Source organism: Humulus lupulus, chromosome X, assembly GCF_963169125.1.
Source record: "Humulus lupulus chromosome X, drHumLupu1.1, whole genome shotgun sequence".
Classification (NCBI taxonomy): Eukaryota; Viridiplantae; Streptophyta; class Magnoliopsida; order Rosales; family Cannabaceae; genus Humulus; species Humulus lupulus.
Window position 1 is genome coordinate 108338248 of NC_084802.1, and position 18855 is coordinate 108357102.

At 43.2% G+C, this 18855-nt stretch overlaps 1 non-coding gene across 1 annotated transcript; it reads left to right on the top strand.

Moving 5' to 3' along the window:
* Positions 1 to 1972: 1972 nt before the first annotated feature.
* On the top strand, positions 1973 to 2080 carry LOC133807582 (small nucleolar RNA R71). Its single transcript, XR_009879487.1, has one exon. It is a non-coding gene; the product is annotated as a small nucleolar RNA R71 (small nucleolar RNA).
* The last annotated feature ends 16775 nt before the right edge of the window (positions 2081 to 18855 follow it).

The following is an 18855-nucleotide window of genomic DNA, read 5'->3' on the forward strand; positions in this document are numbered from 1 at the left end:
GTAGCTTAATTAGCTGAATTTCTTGTGAAGGATCAAGTTTGGAAGAAATGATAACAGGAAATGTATCACCATTTCCCAGGAAGACATGTTTTAAACCCTCAAGTAGTTGGGCTAACTTAACAATGGGAACCTCTTCAGCATAAAATTTTCGCTTTTCCCTTTTACTAGGTAGCTCTTCAAAGCGAGGTTGCCAAAACTTCGTTCTTCCATTTTGTAAGTCTCTGTAACAAGAAATTTCATTAATTGACTCATCAAAACCAGAACTTTAAGAAATAAAAAGGAGTTCATCAAGATCATCAGAATTTCTTTGCAATTGAATCTCATCAGGAATGAGCGTGTCAATCAGAAATGTCTGATAACACTGATCATCATCATGTGGTTGCTTTGCAACATGAAAAATATTGACCTCGAGAGTAATATTCCCAAAAGATATTTTCATGAGACCATTCCTACAGTTAATAAGGGAATTAGCTGTAGCAAGGAAAGGCCTTCCATGTATGATAGGGATTTTTGACTCCATGTTAACCACAGATTGAGTATCCAGAATAAGGACGTCAACGGGGTAATAGAATTTGTCAACTTGAACAAGAACATCCTTAGCAATACCCCGAGGCTTCTTACTAGAACGATCTGCAAGCTATAAGACTATAGAAGTAGGCTTGATTTCACCAAGACCAAGTTGCGAGTAGACATAATAAGGCATGAGATTGACACTCACTCCTAAGTGTAGCAAAGCTTGGCTGAATTCATGAGTCCCAATTTGGCAGGAAATGGTTGGACAACCAGGATCTTTGTATTTTGGCAGTGTCTTTTATTCAATTACTGCACTCACTTGCTCTGTTAAGAAAGCAGTCTTCTGGACATGATGCTTCCTTTTTACAGTGCAAAGATCCTTGATGATTTTAGCATATGCTGGCACTTGTTTGATGATGTGAAGCAAAGGAAGATTAATTTTAACTTGTGTCAAGTGCTCAAGGATTTCTCCTCGATTTTCAAGAATTTTCCCAGCAGGTCTTAGAGCCTGGGGAAATGGAACTTTTGCAGAAGCATGAGATGGCACACTTTCAAGGATAACATTTGGAGATTTTGAAGTAGTAGTTGGTATCGGTAGATCTCACAAAGCTTTACAACTTCTAGTTGTGATGGCATTAGCCTCCTTAACATTTCGATCGTTAGAGTTGGAGGTTTGAGTCATATGTTGCTCTTGTGTATTGAATTGAGGTTGAGAAGGAAGTTTGCCTCCTTCAAAAATAGCCAAGGATCCAGTCAGTTTTGAAAATTGACTTTTCATTTCCTTGATTTCTTCCATCATTTGGCATTTTATTTTGGCTTTCTCCTCCATGAATGAATGAAGGGTGTTCTCAAGAGAACTCCTTTGAGGTGGAGCATTGTATTGAGGAGTAGGTTGAGCTTTTGATGGTTGAGACTGGTGCTCATTTCTCCATTGCCCTCCAGAAGATTGTGCTTGGTTGGGATCTCTCCAGCTGAAATTTAGGTAGTTTCTCCAACTAGGGTTGTACGTATGAGAGAATGGCTTATTATAGGCCCCTAAGGCATTACATTGCTCTTCATAAACCCCCCTCATTTCACTAGAAGCTAAGCAATCCTTAGCTAAATGATCTATTCCTCCACACATAAAACATGGCTCATGTGTTCTGCTTGGGCAATCATTAGAAGTGCTTGCCCACCTTTTGTCTGAAAGGCCTCAAGTTACTTTGTTAAAGCTTCAACTTGAGCTTTTAGACTATCTTCCACCCTCAACTGGTAAATTCCTGCTGGTTTATTTCTGTTGGTGCTTTCAGTAGCACTTGGACCAGTCCAAGTATGAGCTTTTTCTACAAGCTCATTGAGATATTCCAAGGCCTATTTAGGATAATTTTGGAGGAATTCACCATTTCACATCATTTCTACAAACTGGAGTTCACAAATTGTGAGGCCTTCGTAGAAATAGTTGACTAGGTGCCATTTTTTGTAGCCATGGTGGGGACAAAGAGTCAACATTTCTTTAAAACTTTCCCAGACTTGATAGAGAGTTTCATTGTCTTTTTGGAAAAAAGTAGAAATCTGTCTTTTTAAGCCATTGGTCTCGTGGTTAGGGAAGTATTTGTGAAAGAATGACGATGTCATTTCATCCCATGTTCCAATAGACCTTGGTCTCAGAGAGTATAACTAGCTTTTAGCCTTATCCTTCAAAGAGAAAGGAAAAAAGTTCAATCGCACAGTATCTGCGATATTACCTTGGTTATAGAAAGTGGCTACCACCTCCTCAAATTCCCTAATATGCACATAAGGATTTTCATTTTCTAAACCATGGAAATTTGGCAAGAGTTGAATCATGCCAGGTTTAAATTCAAAGTTGGGCATATTTGGTGGGAAGATGATTCAAGAAGGGGTAGGAGTACAAGTAGGATGGAGATAGTCATTTAGACTTCTCTGCTGAATTTCCTCATGACGAGCCATTGCGAAAGGATTATGAGCAATTGTTGAGGTGGGAGAGGCAATGTTGGATGTATCGAAAGAGTTGTCACTAGGGGTGTCGGGTCTCCTTACAAATCTCCCTAGTTTATCTCTATGACGATTCATCCACTTTCAAAAACGAGATTTTTTTTGTAAACTTATTCCTTGGTAGATTTGGACAATTTGAAATGATCTCACATGCCTCCCTAGAACTCCCCGAGGTTACTAGATGTGTATGGAAAATCACAATTCAAACCTTTTCAACCAAATGACCAATAAGTAAAATAAATTACTTATTTTGAAAGAACAAGCTTGGTTTTTTTTTAAATAGTAACAAGTTCAATAATGTAATAATACAAGGGCATACACAAGAAATATTCCCAGGCCGATTGGGAAGGTTGCCAAGGTACCGCTTCGTCCCACACTTTCCTAGACAGAACCAAGGTTCCCAGGAAAGTGTAGAGGGTACTCTATCACAAACTTAAAAGCCAATCTTTCTAGACAGAATACTCTCAATTTTTACCACTTGTAGCATTACACTAATGTTCCCAATACTAAAAGTTTTATGAAGAATTTTTTTTTTTTAGAATTTTATGATTTTTTTTCAAAACAAGAGTTAAAGAGGAAAAACCTAAATTAAAGTTAATCTAAAACCTAATGTTACACAAATTATGAGACCTAACTTGTTGTCTAAAAATTTGAAATATGTGCACTCCGTCATGAGGGGGGGGGGGGGGGGGGTGTTCAACCAAGTGAGCTCTCATATCATCGATAAGTTCATTGTTATATATATATTTTGCAAGTTCTTTGTATTTGTATGATGCTAATTTGGTGTTTTAAGAGATTTTAGCTTCATTTTGTAAGTTTTCGATATTTAAACTAAGTTGTAATTTTGTTGATACCACTAATATATTTGATGCAATTTTGGTTTAAGAATTTTATAGACTACAAAAAGAAGTTGCAAGATGAAGTTGAGATGTAATTCAAATGTGTTTTGAAGTCTCTAAGCATATATGGTGATGTTGCGGTGAATGAAGCTTGAGTAGCGACTTACAAAATCAAGTGAAATTGAATTTGGAGTGTTTATTGCGAGTCAAAGAAGTGGTGGCCACAACCTAATTGCAAGGAATTAAGATTTTAGAAACAACAAGTTTTGGCCGCGACGAGTACTTCTTCAAGTAGCAGCCAAAATATGAATTTTTGAAAGAAACTGTGCATTGGCCACGGCTACTACTTTTCTAGGTCGCGACTCAAGGTGAATTTTATCAAGTATCAGGCACATTGGCCGCGACCACTACTTTTCCAAGCCGCAGCCAGTCAATGCGATTTCAATTTTTATGTTATTTTTAATTATATTTTTAAGAGGATTCTAAAGATTTTTAGGGCTAGGGTTTTCATAAGTTTTTAATTACAAATTGTGGAGATTAGAAGAACAGAGGAGTGGAAAAGGGAACAATCTTTCCAACATCAAACTAGTTTTTTCTTCTTCTCTTTAAAACTCTTTAATTTCAATTATGATTATGTTATTTGTTATGTTTGTAATTATGTAGTAATCTTCTTTTAGGTTAAGGGTTATTTCCAAACCCAAAACATGAATTCTTGATTTTTAGTAATGAATGTTATTTCTTGATTTCTCCAATGTTAAATTGCTTATATTCTTCTATGATTAATGTTATGGATTATGTGATATCTTGTTAGATGGTCAACTAATTAGGATGTTTCATTGTTCTACTCTCATCTTAGAATTACTATTGACCTAATAGTTTAGGGTTCTAAGTGTATGTGATAATTTGCAATTGATAGTATTGTCATAGGTATTATTGATTGTGATTAAGTTTAGAACTAGGTTAAACGAATTATATGCTAAAATTTTTTGTTGCTTATATTAACCTATCTCCACATAAATTAATGTTATTCCTAGGATAAATAGATTACATGCTTCATGGATCTATTGTTTGGTATAAAGATTTAATTATTGATCGCTTCACCTAGATTAATTGTAATTGGGAGATTGGGATAATTGACTGCTTCGGCGTTATCTACAAGTTAATAATTTAATTGGGAAATCAGAATAATATTTATTATTGTTGGTCTTGAATGATTGTGGAGGGTGGAGAATGACTCTTAACTGTTTCTTTAAATTGTAATATCAACTCATTATTTTTTTTATGTTTATTCTATTTAAGTTTCAATTTGAGAAAAAAATCTTTTCTTTAATTTTCGTCGTTAATTCTTGAATAATAATTTGAACGTAGTCCTCGTGGGTTCGATTCGTATTTACTATTATACTGATATAATTGATAATACTGGAAAGAAAATAATAATTAAATTTCACACGGCACACGACACCCGTCAATCATGAAATGCATGTTCGCATTCTTCGGTCCACTCGAACTCCTTGTTTCCTCTGAGCAAGTTGTAAAATTGGAGACACTTGTCAGTGGATTTTGAAACAAAGTGGTTTAGGGCCGCCACCTTTCCAGATAAACTATGTACTTCCTTGCACGATCTAAGCGAAGGCATTTCTAACTACGATATGATTTTCTCTGGATTTGCCTCTATCCCCCTTGTATTGACTATCAACCCCAAAAAAATTCCTGACAAAACTCTGAAAGTGCACTTCTGAGGATTTAACTTCATGTCATACCTCCTTAGTATGCCAAAACACTCTTCCTAGTCAAAATATATGGTTACTAACAGTCTTTGATTTAATGAGCATATCATCGACATACACCTCCATGTTTTTCTTGATTTGGTTAGCGAACATTTTGTTGACTAATCATTGGTACGTAGCACTGGCATTCTTCAACCTGAATGGCATAACTTTGTAGCAATATACATTATGCTCGGTCATGAAGTTGTTATGCTCTTGGTCTGTAGGGTTCATCGCGATCTGGTTGTATCCAGAATATGCGTCCATGAAACACATGAGCTCGTGACTGGCTGTGGCGTCTACCAATTGATCAATTCTAGGTAATGGGAAACAGTCCTTAGCACAGGCTTTGTTGAGATCAAAGAAATCAATGCAAGTTCTCCACTTCCCGTTTGGCTTCGGGACTAGAACAGGGTTAGCGACCCAAATCGGGTATTTTGCTTCACTGATAAATCTGCATTTAAGGAGGCAAGCTACTTTTTCTTCTAATGCTTCCGACCGTACTGTCCCCAAAATCCTTCATTTTTGGGACTTTGCAGACACATTCTTTTCCAAGTTCAAAGTATGCATTATTATACTCAGACTGATTCCCACCATATCTTCAGGCGACTAGGCAAAGACGTCTAGGGTCTTCCTCAAGAATTCGACCAGCTCCTTCTTCCTTTCAGCTTTCAAGATTTTTCCCAACTTTTACAACTCTTGAGGTGTTTCTGGGTTGATACTAATTTCCCCAAGCTCCTCCACAGCTTTGAGCTCAAATCTATATTCACCTATTCGCTGATCAATGTTGTCCCATTGGGTGACCTAGTTATCCTCTTCTCGAGGATCTTCCTTCCCATGGGTAACTTCCATTAGCCGGGACTCCTCACCTTCTTCGACTATGACCATTGCTCGCTGCCCGGGTTGTGACTTTCCCTTCATGGCTATGTTGTAGCATTCTCAAGTAGGGGGCTGGTCTCCTCTTATTGTGCATATACCCGAAGTAGAGGGGACCTTCATTGCCAGGTGTCGGATCGAGGTAATGGCTTCAAAAACCATCAGTGCGGGTCGTCCCAAAATTGTGTTATATGTAGCCAGACAATCGATTACAATGAACTCAAGTATTTTAGTAATAGTTCGCGTATCATCCCATAGCGTGACCACCAGTCCAATTGTCCCTATGGTTGTTGTTCCTTCACCTGGAAATCTGTATAGTGTCATTGAGGTCGCCTTTAGATCGGTTACTGATAATCCAATCTTTTCTAGGGTGGACCTAAAAAGCACATTTATTGAGCTCCCATTATTTACCAATATCCATCGTACCCTTTGATTAGCGAGTTGAACGGTTACCACCAGCGAGTCATTATCTGGGCACTGAACATGGCTAGCGTCCTCTTCCGTGAAAATGATTGAATGGTTTACCAACTGCTGTTGTTTTGATCACCGTTGCTCTAGGATAAATTCCATACCGTTATGAGTTTTCAGCTCCTATTTATACCTCTTTTGGGATCCATTGCTTGTGCTCGCCAAATGAGGTCCTCTGACAATAGTAGTTATATCTCTTCCTACTATTGGAGGAGTGTTAACTCGATTCTCCTGATCCATCTGAGTCCTAGGATGAACTATCAAAGTTTTCGGAGATGGACGAGAATTCTGCCTAGTAGATTGATTGGGAGCAACTCAGTTTCCTGCGTACTGGGCTAACGGTCCAGCCCGAATGAGAGTTTCAATCTCATCCTTCAATTGTCGGCCATTATTAGTATTATGGCCAATGTCATTGTGGTATTGGCAAAACTTTGAGGTATCTCTCTTCGCCATCTGATGCATTAATGGCTCTGGTTTCTTCCACGAAAGGCGATTAGAGTTTGCTAGGAAAATATGTTCCTGTGTATCCGTCAGGTCAATGTAGGTGGCATAAATGGGCTTGAATTTTTCCCCGGGCTTGTTCTTCTTTGTGCCGCTCTAGTCACCCTCACCATTCCATTTCCTCTTATTGTTTCTCACTTGGTTATTCTACGTAACAGGTTGAGCCGTAGCTGCAACATCTGTCACTGCTCCAGCGGGCTGAATAAAGGCCTGGCTGGTTCCTGCGATAGCAGATCATGCCTCCTCCAAGGTTATTTATTCCTAATCTTGGGCCAAGAACTCATCTACACTTTTAACTCCTTTTTGTTGGAGATCTTGCCATAGATCGCCTCCTACTAGGATTCCCATTCTCATTGCCATGAGCTTGGAGCTATCATCAGTGTCTCGACGAACTTGCTCAGATATGCTTTCAAGGACTCACTAGGTTGCTGTTTTATGTTGGCCAATGAGTTGACCTCTACGCGAGTTTCCTTTGAATCTGAGAACACTCTCTTGAACTCGGAAGACAACTTCTTCCATTAGCTTATAGAATATTTTTTGTACTTTTTGAACCACTGTCTGGCAGGTCCGATCAGATTCGTGGGGAACAAAATACATCTTAGGTTAAACCCGACATTGTGGGCCATCATCAGCGTATTGAACATCCCGAGGTGGTCAGATGGATCTGTGTTTCCATCAAACACTAGCATGGTCAGCATCCTGAAGCCAATAGGATATAGAGTTGTTGCAATTTTTGGGGCGAAAAGTTCGAGCTCCTCATCGGAACCACAATCATCAATTCCTTTTTCAGATAAGAGCTTCTTCATTTGCTCCTCCATCAAGGCCATTCGCTCGAGGGTTGGGTCTTTGGTGTCTAGGTTAGCTGGGAGCTGTTCACCAGCCCCCATCCTAATGTACGCATTTGATGTGTTGTTTTCCCTCCAAGTTCAAGCTTGGTTAGGTGGGACATTCCCATTGTCGCGTACAATATATGAACTTTCCCCGTGTTGAGTATAACTCATATCATCATTGCGAGCGAGATACCTCCTTTGTGAATTCAGATGATCACATTGGTCAAGATGTGGATCGGAACGAGGACTTTGTGCCAAACTAAGATGATTCCTTAGGTCACTTTCAGACTTGGCTCCACGCTGACTCCCCGTCCAATAACTTCCATTTGCAAAACTTACGACTCGCAGCTAAGATCGAGGACCTGGATTATCAGCACTTGCTCGTTGGATGTAAGTGTCTACTTACGGGGGAGGATTTCTCCTACTATTTCTACAAACTGGAGCATCTCTCTGTGGGCACGGTTGTAACGCCCTGCTACCTCAGAGCCATTACTAAGTGAAGTTAAAATGTGCAATCAACTCGCTAAACGAGGTTTTTAAAGCAAGAGTGTGATTAAGTGAAAGTCTAGGCTGTAATCTTTAAAAAAAAAAAGGTACTCTATTTCATTAAAAGTTCAAAAGTTTAACGTACGAGATCCCATAACTCAGTTTGCAAAACATTTACAACTCAAAATAGGTTTACAAGTAATTAACCATCAAAATCTAGGGTTTGTACAGCCATTCTCAAAAATATCCCCAACCAAAGCAGTCGGGCTGGCCAAACATGTACGCGCCGCCCCCACGCTCTCCGTACTCATGGCTGGTTGACTTTCTCTTTGCCCTTACCTGCAACACAAAGCACCCGTGAGCCGAAGCCCAGCAAGAAAACTCAAACGGTACATAACATATGCATAACATACAATCACTATAGCAGTTATCTCAAATCTAGTCAGACAATCCATATAATCTAACACATATACGGCCATGCCGTCCCAGAAGCGTTACCAAGGCCTGGGATCTTGGTCTACAACGTATGGATATCCCATGTATCCACTGGGGTCTCACCCTATCTATGAGCACTCCATGTGCTAAGTGGTATTCTCGGCCCCACTGCCGTTCTCAACCTTCGCCGTTCTCGGCCATTCACCGTTCTTTCAGCTATAATTACATATAGCATTTGCATTCAACAATCAAGAATATAATGATACATTTAGAGCTATAGCCTAGCAAAAATATAACCTAGGGCCGCGCCCTGCAACAATTCGATGGGCCCAAGCCCTGCAACACGGGTGCTACAGTTCTCTTACCTGTATCCCGAGCTTTCGATGCCCCAAAGCCGCGAGCACGGTCCTCTACCCCGAGCCTCTCCAAAGACCTAGTCACAACACACATGAAACATCCTTTATCACTAAGCAATCTAAAACCACTTCCCGGGACCAATCCCACACTCTCGGAACTCCCAAATCCCTAAAACAATACATCGAAGACATCCCCCGAACCCCCGGAGCAAAGGCTCAAAATTGAAAAATCTTGTGTTCTGAAAAATGGCCTAGCGCCGCGGCGCCCAACAAGTTAGAGAGCCTCCTATGCCCAAAAACAGCCTCGCGCCGCGACGCCCAAGAACAAGGCCGCGGCGCTCCTTCGCGAGCCCAGAAATCTGGGTTTTTCCCCTGCGTTTCCCCGAGCCAAAACACTCCCAAATCATCCCAAACTCACACCTAAGCCCCAAAACCAACTCAAAACCCCTAATAGACCACACAACAACCTACAAACATCATAACCTAGCTCAATTACACAATCATTCCCAAAATTCACTATTGAGTTCCATGCCTTAGTAATTCAAACCAGAAAGTTAAAAGCTTAAACCTAAACCCAAACCACACTTCAAATTCCCTAATTCACAACAGAAATAAACTTTACAATTACACAGAATCCTTACCCTGAATGAAGAGTCCAACCTCTAGCTTCCTTGCTTCCAGCTCCAAGTCAAGCCTTATAATCCCACAAGCTGAATTTCCACAAAACAACCATAACTATCCTTGAATTTCCACATTCAATCTCTGAAAATCCAAACTTAAATTCAACAAAGCAAAGTTCTAATCCTTACCTCTGAATAACCTTGGCCTAAGCTTGATTTTGATTACTTCAAACCCCTTGATTCTCCTTCCAAGACTCAAATTCAGCTTCCTTCTTCTACTTTTCTTTTGCTCTATTTCTAGGTCTCAAAATTCATCATAAACCACCATCACCAAGTATTATACGTGTACCACCCTTTCCCTTCAGCTCAAGCTTATCTATGCCTAGCCAATTGACCATTTTACCCTTCCTTACATATCCTTTCCTAACTAAACCTCAAGGGCTCTCTTGTCTTTTCTTATCCATTACAATTCTACCATTTCTCCATCAAAACAAGTTACTCTCAGCGGTTACTAACAGTTACACAAGTTACCAAATTACCAGTTACCATTATCCCTCAGGAACTAAATTACAAAATCCCCAAAATACCCTTAGGCTCCTCCCGAGCCGGGTATAAAATCCCGTTGTGACTTTTGAGTTATCTAGCTCTCTAGGACCGTCTCGACACGTACATCACATTAATATCACCACATCCATATGGTACAAATCACATAATATAATTATCACATTTATGCCCACAACGAGCCAAAATTACCAATTTACCACTATCATGCAAACGGGGCCCACATGCATATTTATACTACCTAAACATACATTCTAATCACATATTCATTTAAATTCACATATTATCATACTAATTCACTTATTGCCCTCCAGGCACGCTAGTCAAGGTCCTAAACCTTATTAGCAACTTAGGGTGTTACAACGGTGGTGTAGGATGTCTAACTGGTGATGGCGGATGTCTTATCGGTGAGGCTATCCTCATCCCATCAGGACAGACTAAATTAGCCCGTCTCGGTTCTACCCTGATATCCCGAGTTCTCTGTGCCTATGGTCCTAATCACGGTGCAGAAGAATTCGCTGGGGTGTTTTGTCTCCGTGAATTTTTCCCAGCTCGCCCAGATGGGTTGTTATGGACATTCCTTTGAATCTGTGCAGAAGGCACGGAGCTGGGGTCGCAGTTCTGACCGACCGATTGACATGTGGATGATGGTTCATGTGATGATTAGTGGGCTGAGCACTCCAATGATTTCGCTCTGAAGATACAGATCTCAGAGTGGCGGTCATGACAGAACGACTGGGATTGGGTCGGCTATTCCTGTGGGACCTATGGGACCCACTTTGCCTCTTTCCGACGTTAGCATCGGTTGCAAGAGGGGGTAACCGAGCCAGGGCCTCCTCGATTTGTGTGTTAGCCCTAGCGAGATGGCTCCTTAATTGGGCATTCTCCATCTCAATGGTTGTTAGACATCTTAGATTAGGATTTGGTGGGCATGATGCTGAACTCCCTGTGTCATCTTGGCCCACCTGTTGTTTCCCAGGTTGTTGCTGAACATCTGGGCCCTTTTCAATGGGAACAACTGTATGATGCACCACTTGCCCACCAGGCTGTTCCATTTCATTGTCGTGCATCGATCAAGCAACCACCAAGATGAACGTTGAATGAAACTTGTGAAGGATTAAGCACTAATTTCCTCTCAACAAAAGCACCAAACAGTTGACACGGTTTTTCGCCAACAGTAGATTTAGAAATCTAATAAGAAGGATTTAGTGCTTATTTGTAAACCATAATGAACTTATATGAACAATTTCTCACATCACTTTTTTACGTGGTTCAATGGTTAAAATCCACCTAGTCCATGAGATAATATTATTACTCTCTCACAATTTCTGCAGAGTTTCTGTATTACAAAAAGTCATCACATTTCCTATCCATTATCCTTGATATTTATAGTGGAATTTCCTGGACAGGTTTGGGTAACTGTGTGCATAAATATGGTAAACATTTAATAAAGATAATTCCCATTTACATAAGGATACGATTGCCTTAATAGAAATTACTCATGTTATCTCGGACAATAAATGTGTAATACAGCTTGGACATTAATGAGCGTATAAAGAGCCTCCGAGTCTCTCGGGATCCTTCACTATGCGTCATGATTAGGTTTCAAAGAGTTGAACATCTTCATTGAGCTGGTGATCGAAGAGTATCCGAACCTTAGTTCGGATTAATTTCAGAGCGCCCTAAAGGTGACCTGGCCACTACATGTCTCGAACTGGATCTTCATCCAAAGAGGTGACCTGATAATTATCTGAATGTCGTACTGCCAAGTCCTAACTCGATTTGCTCACAACATCATTAGCTAGATGTTCTACTCTCCTGCTTTTTCCATATGTTCATTTGCCAACTGTACCCCTAGCTGAGTGATTAAACCCGTGCTAATTTTTAGGGTACAACAATAATTCTAATAAAAAAAAATTCTAATGTATTTCGAAGTTTTCGAGTTGTAAATTGAAAATTAGAATAAATATATTTTGATCAGAACAATAAAGATGATTCCAAATTTGAATTATTTATTTGATGTATAGAAAAAATATTTTGAATTTCTGATATTTATCTAAAGAAAAAGCTTCTAACGCTGCACAATATCCTTTCTTTTTCCAAATAACAAGACACTTTTTGGTAACTTATTAGGTTGGTTGCTTTAAAATTGTGTTTCATTTGAATTTTAGCATAAAAGTGATTAAAAATTTGCTTGTGTAGGATACTATATGGTAATTTTTTAAATGTAAAATAAAATACACCTTTTTTTGTAACTCATTAGATTGATTGCTTTTAAATTGAATTTTAAGTTTTAATTATAGTTCATTTTTTGTTAACTAAATAAAAAAGTAACTAAAAATTTACTTTTGAAGCATAATAATTCCATCACAAAATTCAATCCCTTTCAAATCATTTTCTTTGGCGACAGTGAGAAATCCATGCTTGCCATATACCAAAATGACTTTCTCGAAAAATAGATCATGTTAGCACAACCTTTGATTGCAAACGACTATTGGTGGCCACTATTAACGATCTAAAGTAGTAGATATATCTATAAACTTACCGAAGATTGATGATTGTGTAGAGGGTTTAGAAGGTTGGGTTTTGTTCCTCACAAAAAGCTTGTTCAAGTGGTACAACCACCAGGCCTTAAACTAGCCAAAAATTGCTAGAAAAAGTAGTCAAAACAACGGGGGCACCACCTTTGATCAGCAAGCATGAGGCATCATTTGGCGACAACTTTTGGATGGCAAGGTTGTTAGGAGATGCTCTTCCATGATGGATAGTGCATTAGCAAACCGATGAGCAGTGGTCGACTTGGGATAGTAACAATGTGGAGAGAGAGTGTGTGGGAAAAAAGTATGATATTGGTGTGTAAAAATTTGAAAATCCGATATATTTATATAAAAGTCCGATATTGTTGCAAAATGAAATTTGGGCCATTAATTCCTAACTAAAACCATAGATACAAGCCTAAATGTAATCCAAAATGTTAAGTAACTTTTGCCGCTTGTATCTAAATTCGTTATCATATTATTGATAAATATGATATATGTCAAGTAAATTTGATTTATGTAATATAAATATGATGATATGCTTAGTTTATAAAGCGAGCATACACTAGATCTGCACAATATAAAATTTGACACAAAAAAAAATATCCATATAATATATTTATTTACTATGTTTCTATATACAAAGAAAGAAAGAAAATATATTAAATGACAGAAAGCACGAACGCCATCTATATAAACTAACTCAATTCCTTGATGATAGTAAGAGATGAAAATTAATTTGCTTCAAAAGATTTGAAAAATAAAGTGGAAATAGTTTGGAAATTGAATGTAATGAGGGACGGCAAAATATGGAATCAATTATAGTAACATGTATGATAATATAAATTGGTTCAACCGCAGACACCGGAAAAGGATGATACGGACGACACCGATGGTTGAGAGATTAGATATATTATTGTATTAAACAATAACTTTTAATTAATATATTATTGTATGCATATTTAATTTGGATATTAATGTTCTTATGAATTAAAAAATATTATTTTAAAAAAATTTATAATATTTTAATAAATATTTTATTTATATAAAACTATTAGGGGCAACTTTTGTCGCTTCTAATAATACCAAAGTCACCCTTAATATTTGATTATTATGGGCAAAAATTTATTATGGCAGCACTATTATTAGGGGCGACAATCAAAGTATTAGCGGCGAAAATATCGCCTCTAATGTTTGATTATTAGGGACGACTTATTTTGTGACCGCTAATACTAAATATTAACATCGACTCATTAGGGGCGACTTTTTAGGAGCGACATGTCGCCTTTTATGTCATTAGAGGTAACTTTTTGCATTATTTATAGTGTTATATGGTAACCTAATCAAAGGATGACATTTCCAAATTAATATCATTATACAGTATTTCATCATAGCATATTACTATGAATATATATATATGAAAGACTTCTCAATGGTTACTGTTATCCCCATTTCCTGCAGGGGCTTTGGGCCTTCGCCCTGGCCCGCGGTCAGAGGGCCAGCTCGACACATGGGCCTGGCCCAAGGTCCCTTGGTTGGAAGATTGCCCAAGGGGACTGGTACGGACCAAGGACTCTAGACTGGGCCCATTGGAGGGGTCCGAGACGTCCCTCCGGGTTCGTCCTCAGCAAGAACGATCCGGGCGATGTCCAGAGCGCCCGGACCGTCGTGGCCTACGCGTTCCTGTCCCGGACCCTGGTATGGTACGGGCCTATGGTAAATGGAGCGGGCCAACGGTAAACGGACCTGGATCACCTCCTCCCCGGTCGAAGGGCCAAGCATCCAGGATCCTGAAGCCGCCTCATTTCGCGTGGGCATTGTCCCCCACTTTTTGCCTGCAGAAAGGGTCGCCTCGGGATTGCACACTGATGTGTCAGGACTGCGCAGCCAAGTACCCTGACCAGTCTTGTCTCCTGAATCAGCCTCGTGACTCGAAGTGGTCAGAGCCAAAGCGCCATTTTGTCGGGCGAGGCTTGCTTCTCAGGTCAACCAATTGGGCCTTAGCTGATTTGAATTTCGTGTATTTTATACCTTTTTGTATTGGGCCTTCACTAGAAAGGCCCCTTGTACCCATTTCTCTGATGGGCCCGGGTCGGATCCGACCTAGACCCGGTATTCCCCTCAGCTTATAAATATAAGCTGTAGAACAATGTAAAGGGGTCTTCTGAGGGAAAAAAGGCAGAAACTCTGTTCAGATATTACTAGAAAACTCCATTGTAAAAGCTTCTTCTAGCTCTAATATATAGACTCGTGGACTAAGGCTAGTTAACGCCCCAACCACGTAAAAACCCCGTGTGGATCTTCTACTTTCATTATTATTGCCAGCAAATATTATTCATTAATAGAGTTGTCGAAAATCTCGGTTAACAGTTTGGTGCTTTCATTGAGAGCTGAAGGAAGCTAGCGCCAACGTCAGGCCTTTACTACGATGGTGAACACACGACACACCACCTTCGACCCTACCAATCCAGAGCAAAGCAACGGGGACCCGCTGCCTTCTCAGAATATTCCTCTAGACCCGCCCGAGGACGTGCCTCAGGCATCCCACCAAGACGAGTCGCAAAACTACAAGGGTGGGGCAGAGTACAAAGTAGAAAATGAAGAAGATTACTACGAGGAGGAAAACGAGGGGGAGTATCACGATGAAGCCGCGGATCCTGGAATCCCCCGCGACGATCAGCAGGCCTCAGAGGTGACTAGACTAAGGCAGCAAATCCTGGATCAGGAAGCCAGAATGGCTGAACAGGCGGAGGCACACCGCCGGGTGCAAGAGTCTCTACGAGCCCTACAGGCGCTGATGGCCGCGCAGGGCCTAGCAGCCAACCCCACGGCTGGCCCACTTCCAGAAACACAACAACCCGCTCCCCAAGAGCAAGCCGGGGGCCCCAAGGGTGCGAGTCCGGTCCGTCCCCCAGAGCCTTTTCCCGACACGGCTCCGAGAGTCCCGGATAAGGAGCGACGGAAGACCCGGGAGAAGACCACCCCCGTCGAGAAAGCCGGGGCACGTTCACAGCCGTTGCCTAGGAAAGAGAAGGTGCGCCCCGTCCCAGGACGAGGCCACCCAATCGATCCGCAGGGAGCACGGCCGCGGAACGAGCAGCCCCGGCACGCCCCAAGGCCGAATGGGCGGGAAAGGTCTCTGCACCCAAGTGCCTCGGTCAACAAGAACCGTCGGTAACGGTCTCACCGAGAGGATCGTCGCGCTCTCAGTTCAGGGGATGTCACTTCCCGGGTAGATTTACGCGATGGACTGAATGCCCGGAAGGAGTGGGCCCACAAGGAAAAAATCCTCCCTCGAGACGGCGACCTCAGGAACGACATCAACGACAGGAGGAACGAGAGAATCCCCCTGGAGGATAGCACGGACAAGCTACTCATGGAGCAGGTGGCCGCTCTAAAAAAGGTCACTGATCGCCTAGTCCGCAAGCAGGAAGGCGCGGACACTGACTCCGACGAAGATGATAAAGAGCCGTGCGCGAGGCACATCCTGGACGCCGTATTGCCCAAGGGGTTCAAGATGCCGAGCCTCACAGCCTATACTGGAAATACAGATCCAAGGGATCATCTGTCCCGGTACAACCGACTCATGACCGTGGCTCACGTCAGCGACGACGGCAAATGCCTCTGCTTCTCCATCACGTTGGGCGGTCCCGCCGAAGAGTGGTGGAAGAGGCTTAAACTGGGGTCCATCCAATCATGGTCCGGGCTACAGTCGGCATTTCAGAAGCAGTTCGTGGCCGCCATGAGGATGGACATGCAAATCAGCGCCCTCGCCAATATTAAGCAACTACCCGCAGAGACATTGAGAGCCTACATCCAGCGCTTTACTGAAGAAGCCTCCAAGACAAAGGTCGATGACGGACAGCGTCTGGTGGCACTGCAGTCTGGAATCCGGGCCGGGTCCCCACTTTGGGACGACATGCAGCGCAGTAAAGCCGCCACCTTGGAAGAATTCATCAGGAGGGCCCAAGGATTCATCAACTGGGAGGAGGCTTAGATCCAGGCCTTCGGATGGCCCCCGGCTCCTCACCCCATCCCTCAGATGATTCCAGGAGGTGCGGGATAGTTCCCTGCGCAGCCCTACGCCACGCCCCCTATAGTCCCGGGGACGGCCATCACGCCCGACATCAGTTACACCCCTACGGTATATGGCCCTGCAGCTTCGGGGTACGCCCCGCCCCAATCAACGCACTTCTCCGGTTATGGCGTTGCGCCGGCAGGCCACAGTATGACTCCCGTCGTAGCCCAGCAATCGCAGACGGGAGTAACCGAGGCAAGCGTGAATCCCTCCCGGGGGAAGCGATCAGGCAAAGGCCAAAACCGGCCTGAGCTGGCCAAAAAGGGGAAGAGGGGCTACGAGCCCCAATATTCGGAATACACCAACTTGGTGGGCACCCGGGAAAACGTCTACCTGGCGACAGAGAGAGCGGCCCACTACCAGAAGCCTAGCCCCATGTTTAAGGGGGGGAGGAATCCGAGAGACACCAACAAACGGTGCGCCTATCACAAAGACGTGGGCCACACCACCGACGAGTGTCGGCAGCTCAAAGATGAGATTGAAAACCTCATCAAGCTGGGGCACCTCCATCAGTGGATAAGAGTTCCCGTGGGTGTCACGGGCATGTCAGCAAGCCCCGGGCAGTCCACAGCGCCGGTGACGACTCGTACATACCCGCCCCAGGGAGGGTATGCACAGGGACCTCCAGCGCAGGCCCCTCAGCAGACCATCGCCGTGTCGGCTCCCGGTCTGGGAATGCCCTATTCTTCCGGGGCTGCACCCCCTCGAGTGGACAGACATGTGGCGACCATATCGGGCGGACCCCACCTGGGAGGACCTTCGAAAAATGACCAGAAGCGCTATCTGAGCGAGCTGGACCACGACCAAGAAGTTTGCGCCCTTGTCCAGGCCCCGGCTCGGCGCCCTAAACTGATGAACCTCCCCATCACATTCACGGAGGACGACGCCCGCAACGTCCATTTTCCGCACCACGACCCGCTGGTCATAGATGCTCAAATTGCCAACAAGTTGGTATCCCGCGTGTTGGTGGATGACGGAAGCTCCGTCAACTTGTTGTTCAAGCCCGCCTTTGCCGCCATTGGCCTGACGGAGGCGGATCTGGCATCCTGCCCAACCCAAATCTATGGCTTCAACGGAGATGCACTTCTCCCCATGGGAAAGATCCAGCTGCCGGTGACGCTGGGGGATGAATTGCAGCACTCGTTCAAGTTCTGCACCTTTGTTGTGGTGGATTGGCCAACCGCTTACAACGTCATCTTTGGCCGACCCGCACTGGTCAAGTTCGGGGCCATCACCTCCATCCGCCATCTTTGCATGAAGTTCCCGTGCGGCAATGGAGGAATAGGGACTGTCCGGGGAGACCAAAAAAGCGCTCGAAAGTGTTACCATGTCTCTGCCTGTCCCATATATATGGTCCGGGAGGAGCCCGTCGAGCCGGCCATCCTTCCGGCTGAGCAAGTAGTCCAGGAAGAGGATGATCTGGACCCGCGAATAGGAGACGATCGCGTCCTGGAACCAATGGACGAAATAGAAGAGGTATGCATCAGCGAACCTGACCCGACCAGAACCGTCCAAGTAGGAAAGAGCCTGCCGGCAGACATTCGGGCTGCCATTCTCGCTCAAGTGCAGAAAAACCAGGACCTCCTGGCCTGGTCCCACTCCGACATGACCGGGATCAACCGCAATATCATCTGCCACGCATTAAGTATCGACCCAAGCGCAACACCGGTCCGCCAGAAGCGCAGGCCTTTGGGGACGGAGAGGGCCGAGGCCCTCAAGCTGGAGGTGGAGAAGTTGTCTTCCATCAACTTCATCCGCGAAGCGGTATATCCCGTGTGGCTGGCCAATCCGGTCTATGTGCCGAAACCGAACGGGACCTGGAGGACTTGCATTGACCTCACGGATCTCAACAAAGCGTGTCCGAAGGACTGTTTCCCACTCCCCCGAATCGACCAAATGGTGGATGCTACGTCTGGTTACGAGATCTTGAGTTTCATGGACGCTTACTCCGGCTACAACCAGATCTCCATGCACGTGGCGGATCAGGAGCATACTAG